The 15,062-nt window shown below is 47.4% G+C and overlaps 1 pseudogene across 1 annotated transcript; it reads right to left on the bottom strand.

The window, feature by feature from the left end:
• Positions 1-876: 876 nt before the first annotated feature.
• On the bottom strand, positions 877-14,954 carry LOC148143404 (uncharacterized; annotated as a pseudogene). Its single transcript, XR_015751208.1, has 4 exons — positions 14,524-14,954; positions 11,979-12,050; positions 7,653-7,825; positions 877-3,240 (listed from the first exon to the last, which is right to left on the bottom strand). The product of XR_015751208.1 is annotated as an uncharacterized LOC148143404 (transcript).
• Between the last annotated feature and the right edge of the window lie 108 nt (positions 14,955-15,062).

Here is a 15,062-nt window from a genome sequence, read left to right as displayed (position 1 = left end):
AGGTTGAGGCGGTTAATGTCCCGGCGGCACCCATTACAGCCTGTCCTCAGCTGTGGCCTAACTGCACATATTTCAATGTGAGTTTCAAAAGATGTCTGCAGCTTTTTTTATGAAATTGAACATGCTTTAATAATGTTTCTGAATATATCATTTTAGCTATTCTTAATTTTAAAAATAAGCCATTTCCCAGGTAGAGTCACCACCATCCATTCTCTCTCCCTCTTCTTATCGGCACCAGGCAGACACCAATGTAATCTGGCCTCCAGCTGGCAACTGCAGAGAACGGAGACAATCCCTGACCCAATCAGAAGGCTGTCCTGAGGGGAATGACTGTCTCCCAGAATAAAGTGTCCGGTTAAGATCCCCCCACCCACCACCACCACCACCACCGTGTCTGCAGCCTGGCTTCCAGCTGAATCTATCTGAGCCGAAGGTCCTCCAGCGTATGTTTACCCTGGATGATAGCATCCAGAGCCTCCCACCTTCTGTGAGACAAGTGCCACTCTATCCTCTCCAATGTGTGTTATGTCACTGCTTAACTGTTTTCAGTGGCTGAGCAGAGGTTGATGGCCAAGTTCATAACCCATGAGGATAACCTTGGGTGACCCCACTCCACCCTACACTCTCACCCTCACACAGACTCTCTCTCATACACATGGTCTCTCTCAGACACACACAAATCCACCAGTGCACACACCCTCTCACAGGCTCATACTCCATCATACAAAAACACACACACACTCACACTACTCTCTCATGCACGCACATACATACATGTCCATGGGATGAATTTGCGTTTGCAGTATTATATTTGCAGATAGATTCAACGTGTGCTTTTTGTGGAAAAATCGGCAGGCAGTTAATGAAAGCAATCAATCCATGTAATATTTTATCAACTCATACTTTGGAAATAGAACCAGTCTGATTCAAGTTTGGGATACAGACAGACCGAACCTCTCACCTTTCATGCATTGTCTGAGCTGAGATGTTACCTATTTTTATAAAACCTTAAGTCATCTTGAGAACATGAATTAAAAGTGCTTCTGGGATTTACATATTAATGAACAGAAACCTGCAAACCATTCTAAAAGATGGAAGACTTAACAGCAATCAAGGTTTGTTCAATATATCCTATCAGTTGCATGACACTGTGATCTTTTGCTATAAAATCTGTGTCTTCTGATCCTGCTCCACAGCTACCTGATGAAGGAGCAGCGCTCTGAAAGCTAGTGCTTCCAAATAAACCTGTTGGACTATAACCAGGTGTTGTGAGATTTTAACTTTGTGCACACCAGTCCAACACTGACACCTCCACAACGTTTCTGGTGAACACTTCCGCCAGGAAACTTTACACTGCTGATAAAACATTGCAGTGCCTGCATTCCTAAAAAAATTACAATTTCTAATGATACTAGCTACTCATTCACTGCTCCATCTGATACATGACATTGGAAATTTAGCGCAGGAAGCTGAAAGAAATGAGCAGCTTTTAAACAAAAATCTCTTGGAGCTCAAAGCTTTCAATGAGAGTCTGAGCCCGGCAGTAAGTTCAGGTAACCTTTATTGCGACCCAACCTCGTTACAGCTTCGGATCCCCCCAGCAAAAAGGTGTAGAAAAAGTATCTTTTTTTTTAAAAACAGCTCAAGGTCAAAGCGCACACACTTCTCCCCCCGCCCCCTCACCCCCACTTTCTTTACTATTTGTCAGCACAGAGTTGCCCTTTTGTAATTGAATCCTTGGTATAGCCATAAACTAGAAGTATTTCCTCATACACCAATTTAAACCCATACCTTGTAGGTTTCTCCCCCCTCATCGGCTGGAGTTGGGGGGAGGGGGAAGGAGTGCAGAATAGTCAACCAGACTGCTGTGGGTCTGAAGTCACGTGTAAGCCAGTCCAGGTAAAGGATGCACTGGGACGAGTGAGTGAATCCGTTCCCACATCAGCAGTTTCCTTCCCTTAAAAGGTTGTGAGTGAATCAGATGGGGGTTCCCCCTCCCCTCCCTGACAATTGTTTCGTTGTTAGATTCTGAACTCGATTTCTAACCAAATTCCAATTCTGCCATCTGCCTTGGCAGCTCCCGGAACTGGGTTGATAGTCCAGTCAATAAAGGCACTCAGCCGTTGCTGTTTTAAACCCCCTGCGATGCCATGTGAACTCTCTGGTGTCTCTGCAGGTGGGAGGAGCGGCTAAAGCTCTTCCCGCACTGATAGCAGGTGAATGGTCTCTCCCCTGTGTGGACCCGCTGGTGCCTCAGCAGGTCAGAGGCCTGGGTAAAGCCCTTCTCGCACTCTGGGCAGCTGAAGGGCCTCTCCCCCGTGTGGACCCGCTGGTGCTTCAGCCTGTCGGAGGAACTGTTGAAGGCCTTCCTGCACTCTGTGCAAGGGAATGGCCTCTCCCCTGTGTGGACCCGCTGGTGGGTCAGTAGGGCGAAGGAATTGCTGAAGCCCTTCCCGCATTCGGTGCAGAGGAACAGCCTCTCCCCAGTATGGACCTGACGGTGGGCCAACAGGGTGGAGGTCTGGGTAAAGCCCTTCCCGCATGTGGAGCACCTGAAGGGCCGCTCCCCCGTGTGGACCCGCCGGTGCCTCAACAGGTCAGAGCAATTGCTGAAGGCCTTCCCACACTCGGGGCAGCTGAAGGGCCTCTCCCTGGTGTGGACCCGCCGGTGCCTCACCAGGTCGGAGGAATTGCTGAAGGCCTTCCCGCACTCTGTGCAGGGGAATGGCCTTTCCCCGGTGTGACTGCGACGATGAATCGCCAGAACAGATGGGAAACGGAAGTCTTTCCCACAGTCGCCACACTTCCACGGTCTCTCCATGGGGCAGGATTCCTCGGGTTTCTCCATGGCCAAAACTTCAACCGCACACAACACATGTAGAGCTCCTCCCCTCCGTGAATTCCTCTTCCCAGGCCTTATAACTGTTTCAGGCTCCACACTCCGTGCACTCCAACAGTAGAGTCTCTCGTCCAGTCCCACTGATGCCGAGAACGGACTGAAACAGGAACCAAAACGTTTTGCTCCTTCTCACAGAATCAGTCAAAAATGGTTGTGGTCCCGATGGATTGAGTGACTGTCAGACATTGACGTCAAAGTGAGGACTGCAGACACTGGAGAGTCAGTATCGAAAAGTGCGGCACTGGAAAAGCACAGCAAGTCAGGCAGCACCTGAGGAACTTTTGGGCATAAGTTCTTCATCTGTTGATTTTGAAACTTCCGTCTTCAGATCTTCAAATACTCTGTCAAAAGAGATTACAAAATTCATTACTATCAGTCCAGAATAAAAATTCAGAACAAGCAATTTGTTTGTGTTGTTATTCCACAAAATTGAAAGCACTATCCCACACTCTCTCCTCCCCCCGCCCTCCGCTCTAACTCATTCTCCTGAAGATCTTATAGGGGCAGAAAAGCAAAGACGTCAAGACTGACATCTCTGAGTTTTGGATAACTCCACCTGAAATTTAATATCTTTCACAACACTGGGATATTGCTGAGAGTGAGCAGGTCGGATTTTGGGAAGCAAAAAAATCTCAATTCAGGGTAAATCTGGAATGCAGCTTCTTGAAGAACAACCAGACAAAATGGTTAACATTCCCAGGAAGTGGGGAGGAAAGCAAAATGAGACATCAAGGCATTGACACCGCCACCAGAGAGAAACTGAACATAGACATGACAAACATTTGTGGAAAGCCAGAGTCATCGAGATGTACAGCACAGAAACAGACACTTCGGTCAAATTCCTCTGTGCCCAACCAGATATCCAAAATTAATCTCGTCCCAGCGCTTTGCCCATATCCCTTTGAACCTTTCCTTTTCATACACTCATGCTGATGACTTTTAAATGTTGTCATTGTACCAGCCTTCACCACTTCCTTTGGCAGCTCATTCCATACATGCACCATCCTCTGCGTGAAAATGTTGCCCCTTAGGTCTCTTTGCAGTCTCCCTCCCCCTGCCCTCACCTTAAATCTATTACCCTCGAGTTCTGGACTCCCCATCCCAAGGAAAAGACTTCGTCTATTTACTCAATCCATGCCCCTCATGATTTTAAAAAAGTCTATCAGGTTACCCCTCACACTCTGATGCACTAGGGAAAACAGCAGCACCCAATCCTTCCAACCCTCCTTCCCCGGGTAATTAAGACACATATCTGAGTCTGCAGAGTCTGCTCCCTCCCCGGGTTCACTCCAGTTGCTACAGGTGAACAAATTTCCTCCCCCCGCACTCCACCCACCGCTTCCCCCCCTCCCCCCACACTCCACCCACCGCTTCCCCCCTCCTCCCCTTCCTGAACAGTTAACAAAAATCCCTTCTCTTCACAGAACCCTCACTGTTCTAACAAGTCCACACCAACCTCCGAATGGCAACCTCACCACACCTATTCCCCTACTCCTATTGCTCTACATTTACCCCTTGACTAATACATCTAACCTGCACATCCCTGGGCACTGTGGGTAATTTAGCATCGCCAATCCACCCTAACCTGCACATCCCTGAGCACTATGGGTAATTTGAACTTGCCAATCAAACCTTACCTGGACAAAGTTAAAAATCACACAACACCAGGTTATCGTCCAATGGGTTTATTTGGAAGCACTAGCATCTGGAGCGCTGCTCCTTCATCAGGTGGTTGTGGAGTGTAAGATCATAAGACACAATTTCTGGAAAAGCATTAGTGTCCTGGCATTGAAATATATATTGAACAAACCTGGATCGTTAAGTCTTTCATCTTTTACAATGGATTGCAGATATCATTAATATGTAAATCCCTGGGCAGAGAATTACATAGATTCACGATTCTCTGGGAAAAGCAGTTCCTCCTCATCTCTATCCTAAATCTACTCCAACTAATCTTGAGGTCTGATCTCACCTACCAGCAGAAATGACTGGATAGGGTAGGGTTTCATCCCCACAGTGCAATGAAATCCCACTTTCCACCAAAATCTCAGATGTACTCACTGACTCAGGTGCTGTCTCATAAATGAAAGATTTCATTGTAACTTCTTCTGCTCCCAGTAAGGACAAAACATATTTGAAGGCTGCTCTGAAAGTCCAGTCTTCACAATGACACTTCTGGTTTCACCAAAGACCCAGAGAGTCATACAGCACAGAAACAGACCCTTCAGTCCAACTCATATGTGCCGCCCAGATATCCTAACTTAATCTCGTCCCATTTACCAGCATTTGGCCCATATCCCGCTAAACGCTTCCTATTCTTGTACCCATCCAGATGCCTTTTAAATGCTGTAATTGTATCAGGCTCCACCCCTTCCTATGACAGCTCATTCAATATATGCACCACCTTCTGCGTGAAACAAGTTGCCCTTCATGTCCCTTTTAAATCATTCCTCTCTCTCCTCAAACATTTGCTCTCTAGTTTTGCATTCACCCTATCCATGCCCCTTATAAATATTTATAAGGTCACCCCTGAACATCCGATGCTCCAGGAAAGTATCCCTGACCGATTCAGCCTCTCTCTGTAGATCAAACCCTCCAACTCTGGCAACAGCCTTTCAAGTCTTTTCTGACCCCTTTCAAAGTTTCACACCATCTTTCCTGTAGCAGGGAGACCAGAACTGAATGCAGTATTTTAAAAGTGGCCTAACCGATGTCCTGTACAGCCACAACATGACCTCCCAACTCCGATACTCAATGCTCTGACTAATAAAGGAAAGCATACAAAATGCCTTCTTCACTGTTCTGGCTACCTGAGACTGCACTTTCAAGGAACAATGAACCTGCACTCCAAGGTCTCTTTGTTCTGAAACACTCCCTTAACTGTCCTGCCTGGATTGACTTACCATAATGCAAACATCACTTTTCCCTAAATTAATCTCCATCTGCCACTCCCTGGCCCATTGCCCCATCCAATCAATTCTAATTTATAGCAAACTCTCTGTAATTCTTATTCCCTGGAAGTACAAAATCTCTATCCCACACACTCCCTCCATTCTCACTTTGTTGAACCTAATCCCTGCTGTACCTCATCCTGAAGGGTCTGGTTCATGCTGATTAACAGGGTCACACTCAGGGGAATCTAATTGAAACAAACAGAATACTCAATAGCCTGGACGAGTTGATGTTGGGAAGATGTTTCCATTGGAAGGAGAGACTAGCAGCCGAGGGCACAGCCTTAGAGTAAAGGGAAGACCTTTCAGAACCGAGATTAGGAGAAATTTCTTTAGCCAGAGAGTGGCTGTAACTGTTCTTAAAACCATTTTTTCTGTTCCCTCATAACCATCCACTTCATTGTTGTTCAAAAATCAGATGAACTCAGCCTTGAATATATTCAATGACCCCCTAACTGCGGGAAGGCCCTACCCCACTTCTGAACTCAATTCCTCTTGCTAATACACCATTTGCCCTGCTGACTGCTTAGTGCACCTGTCTGACAACGGGTATTGACTGGTGTAGAAAGACACTGAAACCTCTTTGTACATCCACATAACATTCCTGATGAACGGCTCGTGTCCAAAACGTCAACTCTCCTGGTCCTCGGATGCTGTCTGACCCGCTGTTCTTTTCCAGAGTCACACTTGTCAACTCTGATCTCCAGCATCTGCACTCCTCACTTTCTCCATATCCCAACATGTCACCATTAAAACAATGCACCTCCTTTCTGCTTTCTCACAGCAAAGGCTATATTATCACATTATGGTAATGCATTTGCCATGTGTTTGCCAATTGAGACACAAATCTTTGAAAGTTGCCATCCAGGTAAATAGTGCGGTGAAGAAGGCATATGGCGTACTAGCTTTTATTGGTAGAGGAATTGAGTTCCGGAGTCCTGAGGTCATGTTGCAGTTGTATAAGACTCTGGTGCGGCCGCATCTGGAGTATTGTGTGCAGTTTTGGTCGCCATACTATAGGAAGGATGTGGAGGCACTGGAACGGGTGCAGAGGCGGTTTACCAGGATGTTGCCTGGTATGGTAGAAAGATCATATGAGGAAAGGCTGAGGCACTTGGGGTTGTTTTCATTGGAGAAAAGAAGGTTTAGGGGTGACTTGATAGAGGTATACAAGATGATTAGGGGTTTAGATAGGGTCGACAGTGAGAATCTTTTGCCACGTATGGAGTCAGCTATTACAAGGGGGCATAGCTTTAAATTAAGGGGGGGTAGGTATAGGACAGATGTTAGGGGTAGGTTCTTTACTCAGCGAGTCGTGAGTTCGTGGAATGCCCTGCCAGTAGCAGTGGTGGACTCTCCCTCATTATGGGCATTTAAGCGGGCATTGGATAGGCATATGGAGGATAGTGGGCTAGTGTAGGTTAGTTGGGCTTGGATCGGCGCAACATCGAGGGCCGAAGGGCCTGTACTGCGCTGTATTCTTCTATAAATCTGGACCAACATTTCTCGACAAAAAAAGTGAGTACTGCAGATGCCGGAGATTAGAGTCGAGAGTGTGGTGCTGGAAAAGCACGCAGGTCAGGCAGCATCTGAGGAGCAGGAAAACGTCGATTTTCTTGCTCCTCGGACGCTGCCTGACCTGCTATGCTTTTCCAGCACCACACTCTCGACCAATATTGCTACACTCTGTCCCCTCCCTGAATTCACTCCCTTTCCTTTCAGTTGTTGCAAGTCAACAATTGAACGCCAGAATGAAAAAAAAAAGTGGAATAGGTGGCGAGAAAAGAGAGTGCTGTACTCACAGTTGTTGGACAGAGGAAGAAAGTTGCAGTTTGGGGTAAAGCTCAATCTTCATTCAGAGAGACAGGAGCAGCAGCAGCAACTTCAGAAGCTCATTATCCAACTTCCGCATTCAGGCAATAGCGGTGCTCTGATTGGCAGGAGGACAAGACACCTTCCGGTCCTCCCGAGTTTCCTATTGGTACATCAAAAGTAGGTCATGAGTCGTTTGTGTGTACAACCAGGAGCATGCTCGGTCTTTTGCTGACACCAACGGACATGCGCAGTGCTTGCTGACACCGAGGGGCATGCGCATTATGCTCTTCAGAGATGCTTACGTTACTGACAGATTTGAAGTGTCCAATTGGACTGCATTCTGGGGAAGGTGGGACCTGTACAAGCAGGACGGGTTGCACCTGAACCAGAAGGGCACCAATATCCTGGGGGGTAGGTTTGCTAGCACTCTTCGGGGGGGGGGTTTAAACTAATTTGGCAGGGGGGTGGGATCCGGACTTGTAGTCCAGCAAGTAGGTTAGCTGTTTGTCAGGATGTCCAAGAATGTAGGGAGGCTGTGAAGAAGGTAGCACAGACAGGGAATACTTGCGGACACAGAGATGGGTTCAAATGCGTATACTTCAGCGCAAGGAGTATCAGAAATAAGGTGGGTGAACTTAAGGCGTGGATCGGTACCTGGGACTACGATGTTGTGGCCATCACGGAAACGTGGATAGAAGAGGGACAGGAATGATTATTGGGGGTTCCTGGTTGCAGATGTTTCAGTAAGATTAGGGAGGGTGGTAAAAAAGGAGGGGGGGGGTGGCGTTGCTAATTAGAAATGGTATAACGGCTGCAGAAAGGCAGTTCGAGGGGGATCTCCCTTTGGAGGTAGTATGGGCTGAAGTCAGAAATAGGAAAGGTGCAGTCACCTTGTTGGGTGTTTACTATAGGCCCCCCAATAGCAGCAGAGATGTGGAGAAACAGATTGGGAAACAGATTTTGGAAAGGTGCAGAAGCCACAGGGTAGTAGTCATGGGCGATTTCAACTTCCCAAATATTGATTGGGAGCTCTTCAGATCAAATAGATTGGATGGGGCGGTGTTTGCGCAGTGTGTCCAGGAAGCTTTTCTAACTAGTATGTAGATTGTCCGACCAGAGGGGAGACCATATTGGATTTGGTACTCGGTAATGAACCGGGACAAGTGATGGGCTCGTTAGTGGGTGAACATTTTGGTGATGGTGACCACAATTCTGTGACTTTCACCTTGGTTATGGAGAGAGATAGGTGCGTGCAACACGGTAGGTTTTACAATTGGGGGAAGGGTAATTATGATGCTGTAAGACAGGATCTGAGTAGCATAAGTTGGGAGCATAGGCTGTCAGGGAAGGATGTCGTGGAAATGTGGAACTTTTTCAAGGAACAGATACGACGTGTCCTTGATATGTATGTACCTGTCAGGCAGGAAAGAGATGGTCGTGTGAGGGAACCTTGGTTGACGAGGGAGGTTGAATGTCTTGTAAAGAGGAAGAAGGAGGCTTACATAAGGTTGAGGAAACAGGGTTCAGACAGAGCAGTGGAGGGATACAGGATAGCCAGAAGGGACCTGAAGAAAGGGATTAGGAGAGCTAAGAGAGGGCATGAAAAATCTTTGGCGGATAGGATCAAGGATAATCCAAAGGCATTTTAAGCGTATGTGAGAAACATGAGAATGACGAGAACGAGGGTAGGTCCGATCAAGGACAGTAGTGAGAGACTGTGTATTGAGTCGGAAGAGATAGGAGATGTCTTGAATTTGTGGGCGGCACGGTGGCACAGTGGTTAGCACTGCTGCCTCACAGCCCCAGAGACCCGGGTTCAATTCCCGCCTCAGGCGACTGACTGTGTGGAGTTTGCACGTTCTCCCCGTGTCTGCGTGCGTTTCCTCCGGGTGCTCCGGTTTCCTCCCGCAGTCCAAAGATGTGCAAGTCAGGTGAATTGGCCATGCTAAATTGCCCGTAGTGTTAGGTAAGGGGTAAATGTAGGGGAATGGGTGGGTTGCGCTTCGGCGGGTCGGTGTGGACTTGTTGGGCCGAAGGGCCTGTTTCCACACTGTAAGTAATCTAATCTAATCTAATCTCATCAGTACTTTTCTTCAGTATTTACGAACGAGAGGGACCGTATTGTTGAAGAGGAGAGTGTGAAACGGACTGGTAAGCTAGAGGAGATACTTGTTAGGAAGGAAGATGTGTTGGACATTTTGAACAACTTGAGGATAGACAAGTCCCCCGGGGCCTGACGGGATATATCCTAGGATTATGTGGGAAGCAAGAGAGGAAATTGCAGTACCATTGGCAATTATCTTTTCGTCTTCACTGTCAACGGGGGTGGTACCAGGGGACTGGAGAGTGGCGAATGTTGTGCCCTGTTCAAAAAAGGGAATAGGGATAACCCCGGGAATTACAGGCCAGTTAGTCTTACTTCGGTGGAAGGCAAAGTAATGCAAAGGGTACTGAGGGATAGGATTTATGAGTATCTGGAAAGACACTGCTTGATTAGGTACAGCCAGCACGGATTAGTGAAGGGTAGGTCTTGCCTTACAAGTCTTAATGAATTCTTTGAGGAGGTGACCAAGCATGTGGATGAGGGTAGAGCAGTGGATGTAGTATACATGGATTTTAGTAAGGCATTTGATAAGGTTCCCCATGGTAGGCTTATGCGGAAAGTCAGGAGGCATGGGATAGAGGGAAATTTGGCCAATTGGATAGAAAACTGGCTAACCGGTCGAAGTCAGAGAGTGGTGGTAGATGGCAAATATTCAGCCTGGAGCCCAGTTACAAGTGGAGTTCCGCAGGGATCAGTTCTGGGTCCTCTGCTGTTTGTAATTTTTATTAATGACTTGAATGAGGGAGTCGAAGGGTGGGTCAGTAAATTTGCAGATGATACGAAGATTGGTGGAGTTGTGGATAGTGAGGAGGGCTGTTGTCGGCTGCAAAGAGACTTAGATATGATGCAGAACTGGGCTGAGGAGTGGCAGATGGAGTTCAACCCTGCCAAGTGTGAGGTTGTCCATTTTGGAAAAACAAATAAGAATGCGGAATACAGGGTTAACGGTAGGGTTCTTAGTGGAGGTGGAGGAACAGAAGGATCTTGGGATCTATGTTCATAGATCTTTGAAAGTTGCCACTCAGGTGGATAGAGCTTGTAAGAAGGCCTATGGTGTATTAGCGTTCATTAGCAGAGGGACTGAATTCAAGAGTCGTGAAGTGATGTTGCAACTGTACAGGACTTTGGTTAAGTCACATTTGGAGTACTGTGTGCAGTTCTGGTCGCCTCACTTTAGGGAAGATGTGGAAGCTTTGGAGAGGGTGCAGAGAAGATTTACCAGGATGTTGCCTGGAATGGAGAATAGGTCGTACGAGAATAGGTTGAGAGTGCTAGGCCTTTTCTCGTTGGAACGGCGAAGGATGAGGGGTGACTTGATAGAGGTTTATAAGATGATCAGAGGAATAGATAGAGTAGACAGTCAGAAACTTTTTCCCCGGGTGCAACAGAGTGTTACAAGGGGACATAAATTTAAGGTGAAGGGTGGAAGGTATAGGGGAGATGATAGGGGAGATGTTAGGGGAGATGTCAGGGGTGGGTTCTTTACCCAGAGAGTGGTGGGGGCATGGAATGCGCTGCCTGTGGGAGTGGCAGAGTCAGAATCTTTGGTGACCTTTAAGCGGCAATTGGATAGGTACATGGATGGGTGTTTAAGCTAGGACAAATGTTCGGCACAACATCGTGGGCCGAAGGGCCTGTTCTGTGCTGTATTGTTCTATGTTCTAAATGCCAATCGGAGGAAAAAAAAAAGTTGAACCACAATTTTTTCCCCCCTGTGGCTCAACATTGTATTCCTTTTGCATTTTGGCTGGCTGCTCACCTTTTGTACATCTTTTCCCTTGGTTAGGGGAGTCACAAACTGGAGGGCATAGGTTTAGGTTGAGTGGGGAAAGATGAGGGACCAAAGGATGAGAAAAAACATGAGACATTTAATTTATCTCAAGAAATGCCAGAACTAGAGGACATTAGTTTTGGGTGATTGGGGAAAGGTTTAAAAGGGACCTGAGGGGTAACTTGTTTCACGCAGAGGATGGTAAATGTATTGAATGAGCTGCCGTAGTGGAGGCTGGAACAATTACAACTTTTAAAAGGCATCTGGATGGGTGTACGAATAGGAAGGTTTAAAGGGTTTGGGCCAAGTGTTGGCAAATAGGAGTAGATTAATTTAGGATATCTGGTCGGCACAGACCAAACTGTTTCATTCCATGCTCCATGACTCTATTTCTTCATAGTCTGAACCAATTTGACAATATTAGAATGGGCAACTCACCCCTTACAGCCTGTCCTCAACTGTGGCCAGACTGCACATGTTTCAACGCAAGTTTCAGTAAGATGCCTGCAGCTTTTTTAAAAATAGAATTGAACATGCTTTAATGTTGTTTGAGTAGCTGTGCTCAATGTTAAAGATCAGCCATTTCTTGTGCACCCCCATCTCCCAGGTAGTCATCATCATCTGTCTCTCTCTTCTTAGAAGGGCTTGATACAGCGATCAAAGAGGGATGGAGGCATGAGAAATAATAGGTGGTGGGGAAAGAGAATGGTTGGGGGGGGGGGGGGGGAGCTGAGGGTGGGTGTCAAGAGAGAGAAAATGGACAGGGGGACAGAAAAATAATGGACAGAGGACAGTGACACTCTTAATCCCACCTTTCCCAGGACCACAGTAATCATTTCTCAATATACAAATGGCTAAAGCAGTAGAATCACATAATCCCTGCAGGCTATTCAGCCCATTCACCTCACACTGACCTTCCAAACAGCATCCCACCAGACCAACCCACTTACCATACCCTACGCACCCGAAAATGCATATCCCTGGACACTTCAGCACAGCTGATCCACCCGAAACTGCAGATCTTTGGACTGTGGGAGGAAACTGGAGCACCTGAAGGAAACCCACGTAGACACAAGGGGGACAATGTACCAAAGTCACCTGAGGCTGGAATCAAACCCAGCACTGTGAGGCAGCAGTACTAACGACTGAGCCACCATGCCACCCAGAGCTTTGATGTTCTGCTTTGTTTTCATAGCTTCTGACTTCTCATGCGCCCTCAGCAGAAGCTCTCCCCTCCTGAGATTTATGGACCACACCCACTGCAGCCTCCCTTTCCCACTTCTCCTGTCCTGAGCACGTCGGTTCCTGAACCTGGTACCAGACAGACACTGATGCCATCTGGCCTCCTGCTGCTAACTGCAGAGAAAGACGACAATCACCTGTCAATATTCTGCCCCTTACCCCCAGCACCCCCCCCCTCCCACCACTCAGCCAGTTAGCTCTTCCCCACTGCCCAATCTCAGATCCCCTTTACCTGTGTGATTCACACTCTCACCCTTCTGACCCTGTCCAATGACCTAATCAGAAGGCTCTGTCCAGAGGGGAATGACCATCTTCTGGAATAAAGTGTCCGGTTAACTTTCCCCGTGACATGTCTGCAGCCTGGCTTCCAACTCCATCTCTCTGAGCCAAAGGTCTTCCAGCGTGTGTTTACCCTGAATCACAGCTTCCAGAACCTCCCACCTTCTGCAAAGTGAAAGACAAGTCTCACCCTGCCCTCTCCAATGTGTGTGCGTGTAGATTAGATTTGATTCCCTACAGTATGGAAACTGGCCCTTTGGCCCAAAATGTCCACACTGACCTTCCAAAGAGTAATCCACCCAGACCCATTCCCCTCCCTATATTTACCCCTGACTAATGCACCCAACACTATGTGGAATTTAGCATGGCCAATTCACCTGACCTGCACACCTTTTGGATTGTGGGAGGAAACTGGAGCACCCGGAGGAAACCCGTGCAAGCATTGGGGAGAATGTGCCAACTCCACATAGACAGTTGCCCAAGGTGGGAATCGAACCCGGATCCCTGGTGCTGCGAGGCAGCACTGCTAACCACTGAGCCACCATGCCACCCAGTAACTGATTAATTGTTTCTACTGGCCAAGCAGAGGCCGATAGGCAAGTTTGGAACCCATGAGGACGGTCTCAACCGGGACCTTCACGACACTTAACACTGTCTCTCACTCCCACACGCACACATACACACCCAGTCACGCAGACCCTCTCTCACACACATACACCTCCCACACTCAAATCCATGCACACACCTTCTCACAGGCTTATACTCCATTGCATCGACACACTTTATCAAGCATGCACATGCAAACACACACACTGTCTCTCTCATGCGCGCGCGCGCGCACACACACACACACACACACACACACACACACAAACCTATGCAGTGAATTTGCATTTGCAGATACATTGTGCTATTTGAGCAAAACACAATCTGCAGGCAGTCAATCTATGTAATATTTTATAAATTCCTACTTTGGAAATAGAACATGTGTGACTCTGGACTGGGATACAGACAGACTTGAACCTCACACCTTTCTTGCATTGTCTGAGCTGAGGTGTCACCTAATTTTATAAAATCTTAAGTCATCGGGAGAATGTGAGTTAAAAGTAGTTCTGGGATATACATGTTAATGAACCGAAACCTGCAACCCATTCTAAAAGATGAAAGACTGAATTGCAACTGGACTGGTTCAGGAAATCTTATCAACTGCATGACACTGTAATGTTTGGCCATAAATTCTATGTCTTATGATCCTGCTCAACAGCTACCCGATGAAGGAGCAGCGCTCCAAAAGCTAGCACTTCCAAATAAATCTGTTGGGACTATAACCTGGAGTTGTGCAGATTTTAACTTTATCCACCTCAGTCCAACACCAGCAACTCCACATCATTTCTAATTAACACAGCCCACACCTCCTGGTGCTGCCAGTAAACTTTACAATGCCGATAAAACGAAACAGTACCTGCACTCCTGAAATATTTGCAATTTCCAACGATACTAGCTACTCATTCACTGCTCCATCTGATACACGACATTGGAAACTTAGTGCAGGAGGCTGAAAGAAATCAACAGGTTTAAAACAAAAACCATTTGAAGCTCAAAGCCTTCAATGAGAGTCTGAGCCTGGCGGTAAGTTCAGGTAACCCTTTATTGTGACCCAACTTTGTTACAGCTTCAGATTCACCCCAGCAAAAAGGCGTAGAAGAAATAGCTTTTTATGTAAAAACAGCTCAAAGTCAAAACGCGCACACTCCCTTTCTTAACCTGTAGGAAGTATTGCCTCATTCAGCAATTTCAACGTATACTCTATATCCAAGTAGGTTTCTCCCTGTTCATTTGCTGGGGAGAGGGAGGGGCCCAGTGGGGAAGAGAACGGAGTGGGGGAGGTGGGGGAGGAGGAGGGGATGGGGGGAGGAGGAGGGGATGGGGGAGGAGGGGATGGGGGAGGAGGGGATGGGGGAGGAGGGGATGGGGGAGGAGGGGATGGGGGAGGAGGGGAGG

Source organism: Chiloscyllium plagiosum, unplaced genomic scaffold (genome assembly GCF_037043375.1).
Source record: "Chiloscyllium plagiosum isolate Xiang-an unplaced genomic scaffold, Cpla_swu_hap1 HiC_scaffold_27, whole genome shotgun sequence".
Taxonomy (NCBI): Eukaryota; Metazoa; Chordata; class Chondrichthyes; order Orectolobiformes; family Hemiscylliidae; genus Chiloscyllium; species Chiloscyllium plagiosum.
Note: the sequence above shows the minus strand (reverse complement) of the source record. Positions and strands in the feature narration are given on the sequence as shown.